This window comes from Prionailurus viverrinus, chromosome C1, assembly GCF_022837055.1.
Source record: "Prionailurus viverrinus isolate Anna chromosome C1, UM_Priviv_1.0, whole genome shotgun sequence".
Taxonomy (NCBI): Eukaryota; Metazoa; Chordata; class Mammalia; order Carnivora; family Felidae; genus Prionailurus; species Prionailurus viverrinus.
Genome location: NC_062568.1, coordinates 135637124 through 135649577, shown reverse-complemented (window position 1 = coordinate 135649577; position 12454 = coordinate 135637124). Strand labels below are relative to the sequence as shown.

General features: G+C 36.4%; 1 protein-coding gene across 12 annotated transcripts in view; it reads right to left on the bottom strand.

The window, feature by feature from the left end:
• EVI5 (ecotropic viral integration site 5) overlaps positions 1-12454 on the bottom strand; it is a 259537-nt gene that overhangs the window by 202895 nt on the left and 44188 nt on the right. For 2 of the 12 annotated variants that reach the window (XM_047870636.1, XM_047870638.1), the window contains one exon: positions 709-779. The exons of the other annotated variants lie outside the window; for them this stretch is intronic. The gene's annotated coding sequence lies outside the window, so the exon portion shown is untranslated. The remainder of the gene's footprint in view (positions 1-708; positions 780-12454) is intronic. 12 annotated transcript variants of the gene reach the window in all.

Here is a 12454-nt window from a genome sequence, read left to right as displayed (position 1 = left end):
ATGAACATAGGATAAGGGAAGGAAAAATAAGATAAAAACAGAGAAGGAAGCTAACCAGAAGAGACTCTTAAATACAGAGAACTGACGGTTGCTAGAAGGGTACTGGGTAGGTGATAGGTATTAAAGAGAGCACTTGTTGGGATGAGCACTGGGTATTATTGTAAATCATGAATCACTAAATTCTACTCCTGAAACCATTATTACACTATATGTTAACTAACTTGGATTTAAATAAAATTTAAAAAAAAGAAATAGCAAGTGTTGGCAAGGATGTGGAGGGAAAAGAACCCTTGTATGCGGCTGGCAGAAATGTAAATCAGTGCAGCCACTGTGGAAAGCACTATGGAGGTTCCTCAAAAAATTAAAAACAGAAACACCAAATGATGCAGAATCCCACTTCTAGGTACGTAACCAAAGAAAATTAAAACAGGAGGGGTGCCTGGGTGGCTCAGTCGGTTAAGCATCTGACTTCAGCTCAGGTCATGATCTACCACTCGTGAGTTCAAGCCCTGCATCAGGCTCTATACTGACAGCTCAGAGCCTGGAGCCTGCTTCAGATTCTGTGTCTCCCTCCCTCTCTGCCCCTCTCCCACTCATACTCTGTCTCTTTCTCTCACAAATAAGTAAACATTAAAAAAAATATACTTAAAAAAATTAAAATATTTAGAAAATTAAAATGGGATAAAAATATAGATGTAAAAAAACTACCTCTGATATTCAGTGCATTACACATATGTCCACATATTCATAAATCATGCCCAACTCCTAAGCAGATTCAGCTGCAAAATAAAATACATAAATAATATTCAAACATGCCATTACTTCACTAATGAAAAACAATGTAAATAAAAGCCATATTTGAATACCTATGTAACACTAAACATTCTTAATGACGTGAGTTTACAAAATAAGGTGTAATAGGCTTTTTAAGGGACTGTATTTTCTAAAAACTATCATAAAAAGAACTGCTTGATTATGAAGTACTTAGACATATAAAAGCTAAAAAACTATGAAGTGCTTTTACGTGCTCTGACAAGATCTTAAATTTTATAACTAAATGGCTAAAGCACTGCCAATTATTTTCTGAATCAGCATATTCTCATCTAATCTTAGTTATATATAGCAATTCATACCACAGAAATTAAAACACCAAGACATAGGGGCACCTGGGTGGCTCAGTCGGTTGGCATCTGACTTTGGCTCAGGTCATGATCTCACAGTCTGTGAGTTCATGCCCTGCGTCGGGCTCTGGGCTGACAGCCTGGAGCCTGGAGCCTGCTTGAGGTTCTGTGTCTCCCTCTCTCTCTGCCCCTCCCCCATTCATGCTCTGTCTCTGTCTCAAAAATAAAAATAAACATTAAAAAAAAAAAAAAAGACACCAAGACATAAATTCTACCCAGATTATTTTAGCAAATACTATTCTCTTCATAGGTTGTCCAAGGGTTTTCTTACCAGAATATACAGATAACTCTCTTTCTACCCCTCTGCCCCCATTTCCTCCACCACAACCCAGCAGGAAAATTTGATGTAAGGAAAAGATAAAATGGAAAAGGGATTCTAAGGTCATAGTTAAGCAACTCAATATGACACTGGAACTGCTAAGACAAAGATTTGATTACAAGTGCTGAAAAGGGCCAAAGTTTTATTAACCTAAGAACACTTGTCTGGGAATGCAAGCTGGTGCAGCCACTCTGGAAAACAGGATGGAGGTTCCTCAAAAAACTAAAAATAGAACTACCCTATGACCCAGCAACTGCACTACTAGGCATTTATCCAAGGGATACAGGTGTGCTGTTTCGAAGGGATACATGCACTCCCATTTTTATAGCAGCACTATCAACAATAGCCAAAGTATGGAAAGAGCCCAAATGTCCATCAATGGATGAATGGATAAAGAAGATATGGTGTGTATATATATATATATATATATATATATATATATATATATATATATATATATACACAACGGAGTATTACTCGGCAATCAAAAAGAATGAAATCTTACCATTTGCAACTACGTGGATGGAACTGGAGGGTATTATGCTAAGTGAAATTAGTCAGAGAAAGACAAAAATCATATGACTTCACTCATATGAGGACTTCAAGAGACAAAACAGATGAACATAAGGGAAGGGAAACAAAAATAATATAAAAACAGGGAGGGAGACAAAACAAAAGAGACTCATAAATATATGGAGAACAAACTGAGGGTTACAGGAGGGGTTGTGGGAGGGAGGATGGGCTAAATGGGTAAGGGGCACTAAGGAATCTACTCCTGAAATCATTGTTTCACTATATGCTAACTAATTTGGATATAAGTTTTAAAAAATAAAAAATAAAATTTAAAAAAATAAAAATAAAATAATAATAGGGGGGAAAAAGAATACTTGTCATTTTCAGTAACTCATTTTAGAACTTACTTCTCTTAGAAACAGTATTATAGAAGGGATAAGGGGACACTTTCTGTTGAGGGAAGAATCCCCAATAAAGACAAGAAGGATACAGTAGGGGACCCAAGGAAAAGAAGCACAGGGCAGATCATTTAGGTTTCCAGGCAAAAGAAGTCCTTGACAGTGCATGGACCAGTGCACAGCTTCTCAATCCAAAAAGCCAGACAGGAACCAAAGACTAATTTAGCCAGTCTTCCTTTAAAAGGTCAGAGCCGTCCGTGGTAGGTAACAAGATAACCTACTATAATTTGCAATCCTACTGATTTTTTCTACATAAATACAACTACAAATTCAGTTGTAAAGATGGCACTAATTTGTATCTCTAAATCACAGTAATCAGAAAACCTGACGTAAAATTTACAGAAAAATGTTAACCTTTAATGATACCAACCATTAATTTCAAATATACTTACAACATTCAAAAATTAATACTTCACATTTTCATTATATAAAAGTTCTCTACCAGAGTTAATTGTAGAAAAGGCAAAAGATTCCTATTTGTTGCTTTCATTTATTAAAACAAATAAATTTACCATACCCCTTCTGCATACTGTAGCAACAGGCTTCCATTTAAAAAGTGTGGAATAAAAATAAAAAATAAAAAAAATAAAAAAATAAAAAATAAAAAATAAAAAGTTTGTAATAACCAAGAGCACAATCCTGACATCCTTTCAACCTTGCTGAAATTCAGCTAAAAATGAGATTCAATCTAGAACTACTGAAGGCTCAACAACTCATCTTCAAATGTTAAATACTTAAATATAACTGGAGTATTTAATTGCAGTTGTACTTTGATAAAGTTTCATACTCATGGTTCCAGAAATTCCATAGGGCTCATTTTTCATATATCATCATGTTCTATTTTTCTTTTAACTCTACAGTACTTTTCTAAATCTCTACCCTACCACCTCTAAATCTCCTTCCCTCATCCTATGGTAAACTGAGGTCATGAACACATACAAATCTGACAATGCCATTACATCACAAAGTTCCTGTCTACCTCATAGAGGAGTTAAGCACTTACTTTTAAATATGAACATATTTTGAAAAGGTTAAAACCATCATTATAAACGTTTAGTAATCAGGCACAAATGACCACATATTGTAGGATTCCATTTAGATAAAAGGTCCAGAATAGGCAAATTCAGAGACATAAAGTATATCAGTGGCTTCAAGGGGCTAGAAGAATGACATAGGATTTATTTTTGGAAAGACAAAATGCTCTGGGATTCTACTGTGGTGATGGTTACACAACCGTGTGAATATACTAAATGCCACTGAACTGCACACTTTAAATGAGTGGATTTATAGTATGTGAATTATATCTCAGTTTTAAAAGGGCTTAGTAAATCTCAGAAAACTACATAACATATGAATCCAACCATACAAAAAAAAAAGGCAAAATGATGGGGACAGTAAAAAGATCAGTCAGTAGTTGTTAAGGTTTGGGGAGGAATGAACAGGCAAAGAGCACAGAGGATTTTTAAGGTGGTAAAAATACTCTGTATAATACCATCATGATGGATATTTGTCATTACACACTTGATCAAATCCATACAATGCACAACACTAAGAGTGAACTCTAATGTAAACTACGGACTTTGGGTGATTATGATGTGTCAATGTAGGAACATGACACATAAACCACTCTGTTGGGGAAGGCTGATAAAGGGGGAAGCCAAGCGTGTTGGAGGGCAGAAAGTGTACGGGAAATCTCTGTACTTTCCACTCAATTTTGCTGTGAATCTAAAATTGTTCTTAAAGAAAAAGTAAAATCTTAATAATAAAGTTTAGTAGGAATCTTATAGATTACTACAATATTTGAATAGTATATCCCATGAAAAACAATCATGGTTCCTCTATTGCTCTGTATTTTATTAGAAGTTATAAGGATACTCTTGAGGAACCTGGGTGGCTGAGTGGGTGAAGTGTCCGACTGTGGCTCAGGTCATGATCTCGCAGTTCGTGGGTTCAAGTCTCGCGTGGGGTTCTGCGCTGGTGGTATGGAGCCTGCTTGGGATTTTCTCCCTCTCTGCCCCTCCCCTGCTTGTGCAAAATAAATAAATAAAAACGTAATTTTAAAAAAAAGTTATAAGGATACTCTTAACTGCCAGTAATTACTATTTTTATTTAATTTTTATTCCAGTATAGTTAACATAGTGTTATATTGGTTTTAGGTGTACAATATAGTGATTTAATAATTTTGTATGTTAGTGCTTATCAACATAAGTAGCTCTTAATCCTCTTTACCTATTTTACCCACACACCCTCACCCACCCCCACTCTGGTAACCCGGTTGTTCTTGAGCCTATTTTTTGTCTTCTTTTTTCCCCTTTCTTCATTTGTTTCTTAAATTCCACATGAATGAAATCATATGCTATTTGTCTTTCTCTGACTTATCTCACTTAGCATTATACTCTCTAGCTCCATCCATGCCACTGCAAATGGCAAGACTTCTTTTCATGGCTGAATAATATTCTTGTGTGTATACATATGTATATATGTGTGTACATATATGTGTACATAAACATCTTTTTGTGTTAGTGTTTTCATATTCTTTGAACAAATACCCATTACTGGATCATATGGTAGTTCTACTTTTATTTTTTAATTTTTTTTTAATGTTTATTTTTATTTTTGACAGAGAGCAGAGACATAGTACACGCAGTGGAGGGGCAGGGAGAGAGGGAGACACAAAATCTGAAGAATGCTCCAGGCTTTGAGCTGTCAGCACAGAGCCCAACATGGGGCTCGACCCCACAAACTGTGAGATCATGACCTGAGACAAAGTCAGACACAACCAACTGAGCCACCCAGGTGCCCCTGTATTTTTATAAGGAAGCTCCATACTGTTTTCCACAGTGGCTGCACCAATTTGCATTCTCACCAACAGGGCAAAACGGTTCCTTTTTCTCCACATCCTGGCCAACACTTGTTTCTTGTGTTTTTAATTTTAGCCATTCTGACTTGTATGAGGTGCCATCTCATTGTAGTTTTGATCTGCATTTCTGTGATGAGTGACATTGAGAATCTTTCAATGTGTCTGTTGACCATCTGTATGTCATTGGTGGAGAAATGTCTGTTCATGTCTTCTGCTTATTTTTAAATTGCATTTATTATTTGGGTGCTGAGTTGTGTAAGTTCTTTATGTATTTTGGACACTAAACTTTTGTCAGACATGTCATTTGCAAGTATTTTCTCCCATTCAGTAAGTTGCCTTTTAGTTTTGTTGATTGGTTCCTTTGCTGTGCAGAAGTTTTTACTTTTACATAATCCCAACAGCTTTTTTTTTTTGCTTTTGTTTCTCTTACCTCAGGAGACATATCTAGAAAAATGTTGCTATGGCCAATGTCAGAGAAATTACTGCCTGTGCTCTCTTCAAGGATTTTAATGGTTTCAGGTTCACATTTAGATCTTTAATCCAATTTTTGTGTATGGTGTAAGAAATGGCCTAGTTTAATTACTTTGCACGATGCTATCCAGTTTTCCTAACACCATTAGTTGAAGAGACTTTTTCTCATTGCATATTCTTGCCTCCTTTTTTGAAGATTAAATGACAATCATGAGTTTATTTCTGAGCTCTCTATTTTATTCCACTGATCTATGTGTCTATATTTTATGCCAATACCATACTGTTTTGATTACTACAGCTTTGTAGTATATCTTGAAGTCGGAGGTTGTGACACCTCCAACTTTTTTAATTCTTCAAGATTGTTATGGCAGGGCACCTGGGTGGCTCAGTCAGTTAGGTGTCCAACTTCAGCTCAGGTCATGGTCTCGTAGTTTGTGAGTTCAAGCCCTGCATCAGGCTCTGTGCCAACAGCTCAGAGTTGGAGCCTATTTTGGATTCTGTCTCCCTCTTTCTCTGCCCCGCCCCCACTCTTGCTCTGTCTCTTCTCTGCCTCTCTCCCCCCCGCTCAAAAATAAACATTAAAAATTTTTACTGTACACACTGTATGTTAGTCAATTTGACAATAAATTATATTTAAAAAAATAACAAAAACAGGGGCTCAGTCAGTTAAGCGTCCAACCTCAGCTCAGGTTATGATCTCACAGTCTGTGAGTTCGAGCCCTGCATTGGGCTGTGTGCTGACAGCTCAGAGCCTGGAGCCTGCTTCAGATTCTGTGTCTCCCTCTCTCTCTGCCCCTTCCCTGCTCATTCTCTGTCTCAAAAATAAATAATAAAAATTTTTTAAAAAAAAGAAAGAAAGAAAGAAAGATCGTTACAGCTATTCGAGGTCTTTTGTGGCTCCAAATTTTAAGATTTATTGTTCTAGTTCTGTGACTGTTGTTATCTTGATAGAGACTGCATTAAATCTGTAGACTTCTTTGAGCAGTATAGACATTTAAGAGTATCTTCCAATTCATGAGTATGGAAAGTCTTTCTATTTGTTTATGCCATCTTCAATTTCTCTCGTTAATATTTTATAGTTTCAGAGTACAAGTCTTTCCTCTCCTTGGCTAAGTTTATTCCTAAGTATTTTATTATTATTCGTACAATTGTAAATGGAATTTTCTTAATTTCTCTTTCTGTTGCTTCATTATTGATGTACAGAAACGCAATGGATTTCTGAATATTGATTCATATCCTGCAACCTTACTAAATTAATCAGTTCTAGTCGTTTTTTGGTGGACTGTTTAGGGTTTTCTATATAAGGTATGTCATCTGCAAAGTCAGTTTTACTTCTTCCTTACCAATTTGAACGCCTTTTATTCCTTTTTTTTTCTTGTCTGACTGCTGTGCTTAGGACTTCCAATGCTGTGAATAAAAGTGGTAAGAGTAGACATCCTTGTCTTGTTCCTGACCTCAGGGGAAAGAGCTCTGTTTTTCACCACTGAGTATGATGTCACCGGTGAGTTTTTCATACATGGCCTTGATTATATTGAGGTATGTTTTCCTCTAAATCTACTTAATTGAGGGATTTTATCCTGAATGGGTGTTATACTTTATCAAATGATTCTTCTGCATCTATTAAAATTATCACATGGTTTTTATCCTTTCTCTCGTTATGTGATGTTATCAAGTTGATTGATTTGCAAATATTGAACCACCCTTGCAAACTAGGAATAAATCCCACTTGATCATGGTAAATGACTTTTTTAAGTATTGTTAGGTCTGGTTTGCCAATATTTTGAGGACTTTTACATTTATATTCATCAGAGATAGTGACGCATAGTTCTCTCTTTTTATACTGTCATTATCTGTTTTTTTTATCTGGGTAATGCTGGCCTCATGGAATCAATTTGGAAGCTTTCCTTCCTCTTCTATTTTCTGGAATAGTTTGAGAAAAATAGGTATTAATTCTTCTTTAAATGTCTGGTAGAATTCCCCTATGAAACTATCTGTTCCTGGACTTAAGCTTATTAAGTTTTTTTGTTTTGTTTTGTTTTGCTTTTTGGGTTTTTATTTATTTATTTTTATTCTTTATTTGAGAGAAAGAGAGTGCAAGTGGGGGAGGAACAGAGAGGGAAAAAGACACAGAATGCGAAGCAAGCTCCAGGCTCTGAGCTGTCAGCACAGAGCCCAATGCTGGGCTCCAATCCACATGCTGTGGGATCATGACCTGAGCAGAAGTCAGATGCTTAACCAACTGAGCCACCCAGGCACCCTTATTAAGTTTTTGATCACTGATTCAATTTCATTGCTAGTAACTGGTCTGTTCAAACTTTCTAATTTTTCCTGATTCAGTTTTGGAACGTTGTATGTTTCTAGAAATTTATCCATTTCTTGTAGGTTGTCCAATTTGGGGGGCATATAATTTTTCATAATGTTGTCTTATAATCCTTTGTATTTCTGTAGCATCCAGTTGTTACTCCTCTTTCATTTCTGATGTCTGATGTTAAGTTTTGGTTTTTTTTTTGAGAAGTCCAGCTAAAGATGTATTGATTTTGTTGATATTCCCAAAGAGTCAGCTCCTGCTTTCATTGATCAGTTCTACTGTTTTTTGTTTTTGTTTTGTTTGTTTTTAGTTTCTATTATTTCTGCTCTAATCTTTACTATTTTCCTCCTTCTATGGTTTTGGATTTTGTTCTTTTTCTAGTTCCTTTAGATGTAAAGTTAGATTGTTTGATTTTTTTTTTTTTTATTAATTTGGTAGTTTGAGATTTTTCTTGCTTCTTTTTTTTAAATTTTTTTTTTTTCAACGTTTTTATTTTTGGGACAGAGAGAGACAGAGCATGAACGGGGGAGGGGCAGAGAGAGAGGGAGACACAGAATCGGAAACAGGCTCCAGGCTCTGAGCCATCAGCCCAGAGCCCAACGCGGGGCTCGAACTCACGGACCGCGAGATCGTGACCTGGCTGAAGTCGGACGCTTAACCGACTGCACCACCCAGGCGCCCCGAGATTTTTCTTGCTTCTTGATGTAGGTCTGTATTGCTACAGACTTGCCTTTTAGAACAGCTTTTGCTGTTTCCCAAAGATTTAGGGCTGTTTTGCTTTCATTTTGTCTCCATGTAATTTTTGATTTCCCTTTATTGTTTAGTAGCATGCTATTTAACCTCCATGTACTTGTGTTCTTTCCAGATTTTTTTTCCTGTTGATTTCTAGTTTCATAGCATTGTGGCTGAAAAGATGAATGTTAGGATTTTGATTTTTTTTTTTTTTAATTTGTTGAGACTTGTTTTGTGGCCTAACATGTGATCTATGCTGGATAATGTCCATATGCATGTGAAAAGAATGTGTATTCTGCTGTTTTAGGATGGAATGTTCTGAATGATTAGTTAAATCCATCTGATCCAATGTGTCATTCAAAGCCACCGTTTCCTTGCTGATTTTGTTTAGATGACCAAATCCTCTATTATTTTATTACTATCCATTATTTATGTTTGTTATTAGCTGCTTTATATATTTGGGTGCTTCCATGTTGGGTGCATAAATGTTTACATCTGTTCTATCTTCTTATTAGATTGTTACCTTTATGATTATATAGTGTCCTTCTTTGGTTCTTGTTACAGTCTTTGTTTTAAAGTCTATTTTGTCTGATAGGAGTATTTCTACCCCACTTTTCATATCCATTTGCATGATAAATACTTCTCCATCCTTTCACTATCAATATGCACGTGACTTTAGGTCTGAAATTAGACTCTTGTAGGCAGCATATAGATGGGTCTTTTTTTTTTTTTTTAATTTTTTTTTTTTTTAACGTTTATTTATTTTTGGGACAGAGAGAGACAGAGCATGAACGGGGGAGGGGCAGAGACAGAGGGAGACACAGAATCGGAAACAGGCTCCAGGCTCTGAGCCATCAGCCCAGAGCCCGACGCGGGGCTCGAACTCACCAACAGCGAGATCGTGACCTGGCTGAAGTCGGTCGCTTAACCAACTGCGCCACCCAGGCGCCCCCTTTTTTTTTTTTTTAATTCAATCACCCTACATCTTTTGATTGGAACATTGAGTCCATTTATATTCAGACTAATTATTGCTAGGTATGTATTTATTGCCATTTTGTTACTTGCTTTATGGTCGTTTTTTAGTTCTTCTCTATTCTCTTCTTCCCTTGCTCTCTTCTCTCATGATTAGTTGGCTTTTTTGGTGATATTCTTGGGATTCCTTTCTCTTACTTTTTTCCTATCTATTATCAGTTTTTAATTTGTGGTTACCATTCAGATTGCATATAACATATTCTGCATATACCAGTCTATATTAGGTTGATGGTTACTTAAGTCTAAACCTATTCTTTACTCTTCTCCCTCTCCTCCCACCACACTTTAGGTATACGGTGTCATACTTTACATCCTATTATTTGTGAATCCTTTCACTGATTTTTACAGATACACTTATTTTTACTGTCTTTGCAGTTCCCACTTTAATTTTTATTATTATCTTATTTCAGAGAGAAAACACACACAAACAGGGGTAAAGGGGACAGGGAGAAAGAAAGAGAACATCTTAAGCAGGCTCCACCCCCCAGCACAGAGCCTGATGTGGGGCTGGATCCCATGACCCTGGGATCATGACCTGAGATAAAATTAAGGGTTGGATACTCAAACGTCTGAGCCATCCAGGTGCCCCACGTGCTTCCGACTTTTCTTACTCTTACTTATGGTCTTTCCTTTCCACTCAGAGTCCCCTTTAACATTTTTTGTAGTGGTCATGAACTCCTTTAGCTTTATTTTTTCTGGGAAATTCTTGATCTCTCCTTCTGTTCTGAATGATAGCCTTGCTGGATAGGGTACTCTTGGCTGCAGGCTTTTTTCCTTTTAGCACTTTGAATATATCATACCACTTCTATCTGGTCTGCAAAGGTTTTGCTGAAAAATCTGCTGATAGTCATATGGGGTTGCCCTTGTATATAACAGTTTTCTTTTTTCTCGCTACTTTTAAATTCTCTCTTTATTACTACTTTTTGCCATTTTATTACTATGTGTCTGCCATGGACCTCTTCACTTGGATTTTATGACTATGTCAACCAATAATGAACATCAAAAGTGATTACAAAAAGAAGAAAAAAGTGATTACAAAGACTCACTTTGGAGACCCAGCAAACATGCTGTTGAGAAACAGCCCACATAGGGTCAAGTATAGGCTATTCTGGCTAACAGCCCCACTGAGGTCCTAGCATCAACCACTAGACAGGAGTGTGAATACACCATCAAATGATTCTCTACCCTAGATAAAGAGTCAACCTCAGCCCTGAGTCTTCCCAGTCTACTTCTCAGTAATCTCCCTTCTCCTAATGCTCTGTCCAAATTCCTCACCCATAGAATACATGGACATACTGAAACAACTATTTTAAACCACTAAGTTTTATGGTAGTTTGCTATACCACTATATGAACTGGAAGAGAATCATAGGATCTTGCAAAACAAAAACATTCGATAATGCTTAAAATGAAATGAAACCAAGAAATTAAAATATAAAGTAAGACATCATTCTGAAATTGTTTTTGAGGGGATGGTGGGCTCACATAGTTGAGAAAAAACATCTTTTTATATACCTGTAGTGTGATATAAGTAGAAACAAGGGCAGTACACCAAGAAAACATATGACATTAGAACCAGAAAATTAGATTAATGTTTGGAGGTCTGAGAGAACAGCATTTAATTTAGTTAGGAAATTTTACTATTGATTTGTGGCTCAGAGTCAAATGCATTTAAACCACATCATTACTTTTCCACTGCTGTTAAAATGGCATTTTGATTAGTATGCTAAAGCAATGCCAAGAAATAAGAATTTCAAGACAGGCTTTTGTTTTACAAGTTGAGTGTTTATTTAAAGAACCTTGTTTTTTTAATTATTTTGAGAGAAAGAGAGAGAGCACACACATGGGACGGACAGAGAGGGAGAGAGAGAATCCCACACAAGCTCCATGCTGTTAGTGCAGACTCCAATGTAGGGCTTGATCCCATGAACCATAAGACCATCATCTGAGCCTAAACCAAGAGTCAGACGCCTGACCAACTGAGCCACCCAGGCACCCCCTGTTGTTTTTTTAAGAATCTTGGTTGTTTTTATATTGAACTGACTTTTTTATTTAAATAGACTCCATGCCTAGCACAGAGCCCAACACAGGGCTTGAACTCACAACCTTGTGATCAAGACCTGAGCTGAGATTAAGAGTTGGACACTTAACCAACTGAGTCAGCCAGGTGCCCCAAGCATCTTATTTTCTTGAGTGATATAATTAACTTAAACACCTTATTATAAATATTTATATTTTCACTAAGAGACTAAAAAAAAGGAGAAACATATCACTAAAGATATCCAAAAGAGTTTAGTTCAATGGCAAAACAATTTGTAATTAAATTTACATTTAAAAATTTTAGGTCATAGCTATAAAAAGGAATGAAGTACTGACATTCTATAACATGGATTAATCATGAAAACATTATGCTAAATCAAAAAAGCCAGTCACAAAATACCACATATCATGATTCCATTTGTAAGAAATGTACAGAATAAGCATTATGTATAGACAGAAAGTTGATTAGTGATTGCTTAGGACTGGGGAGAGTGGAGGGATAGGGAGCTATAACTAAGGAGTACAAGGTTTCTTTTTGGGG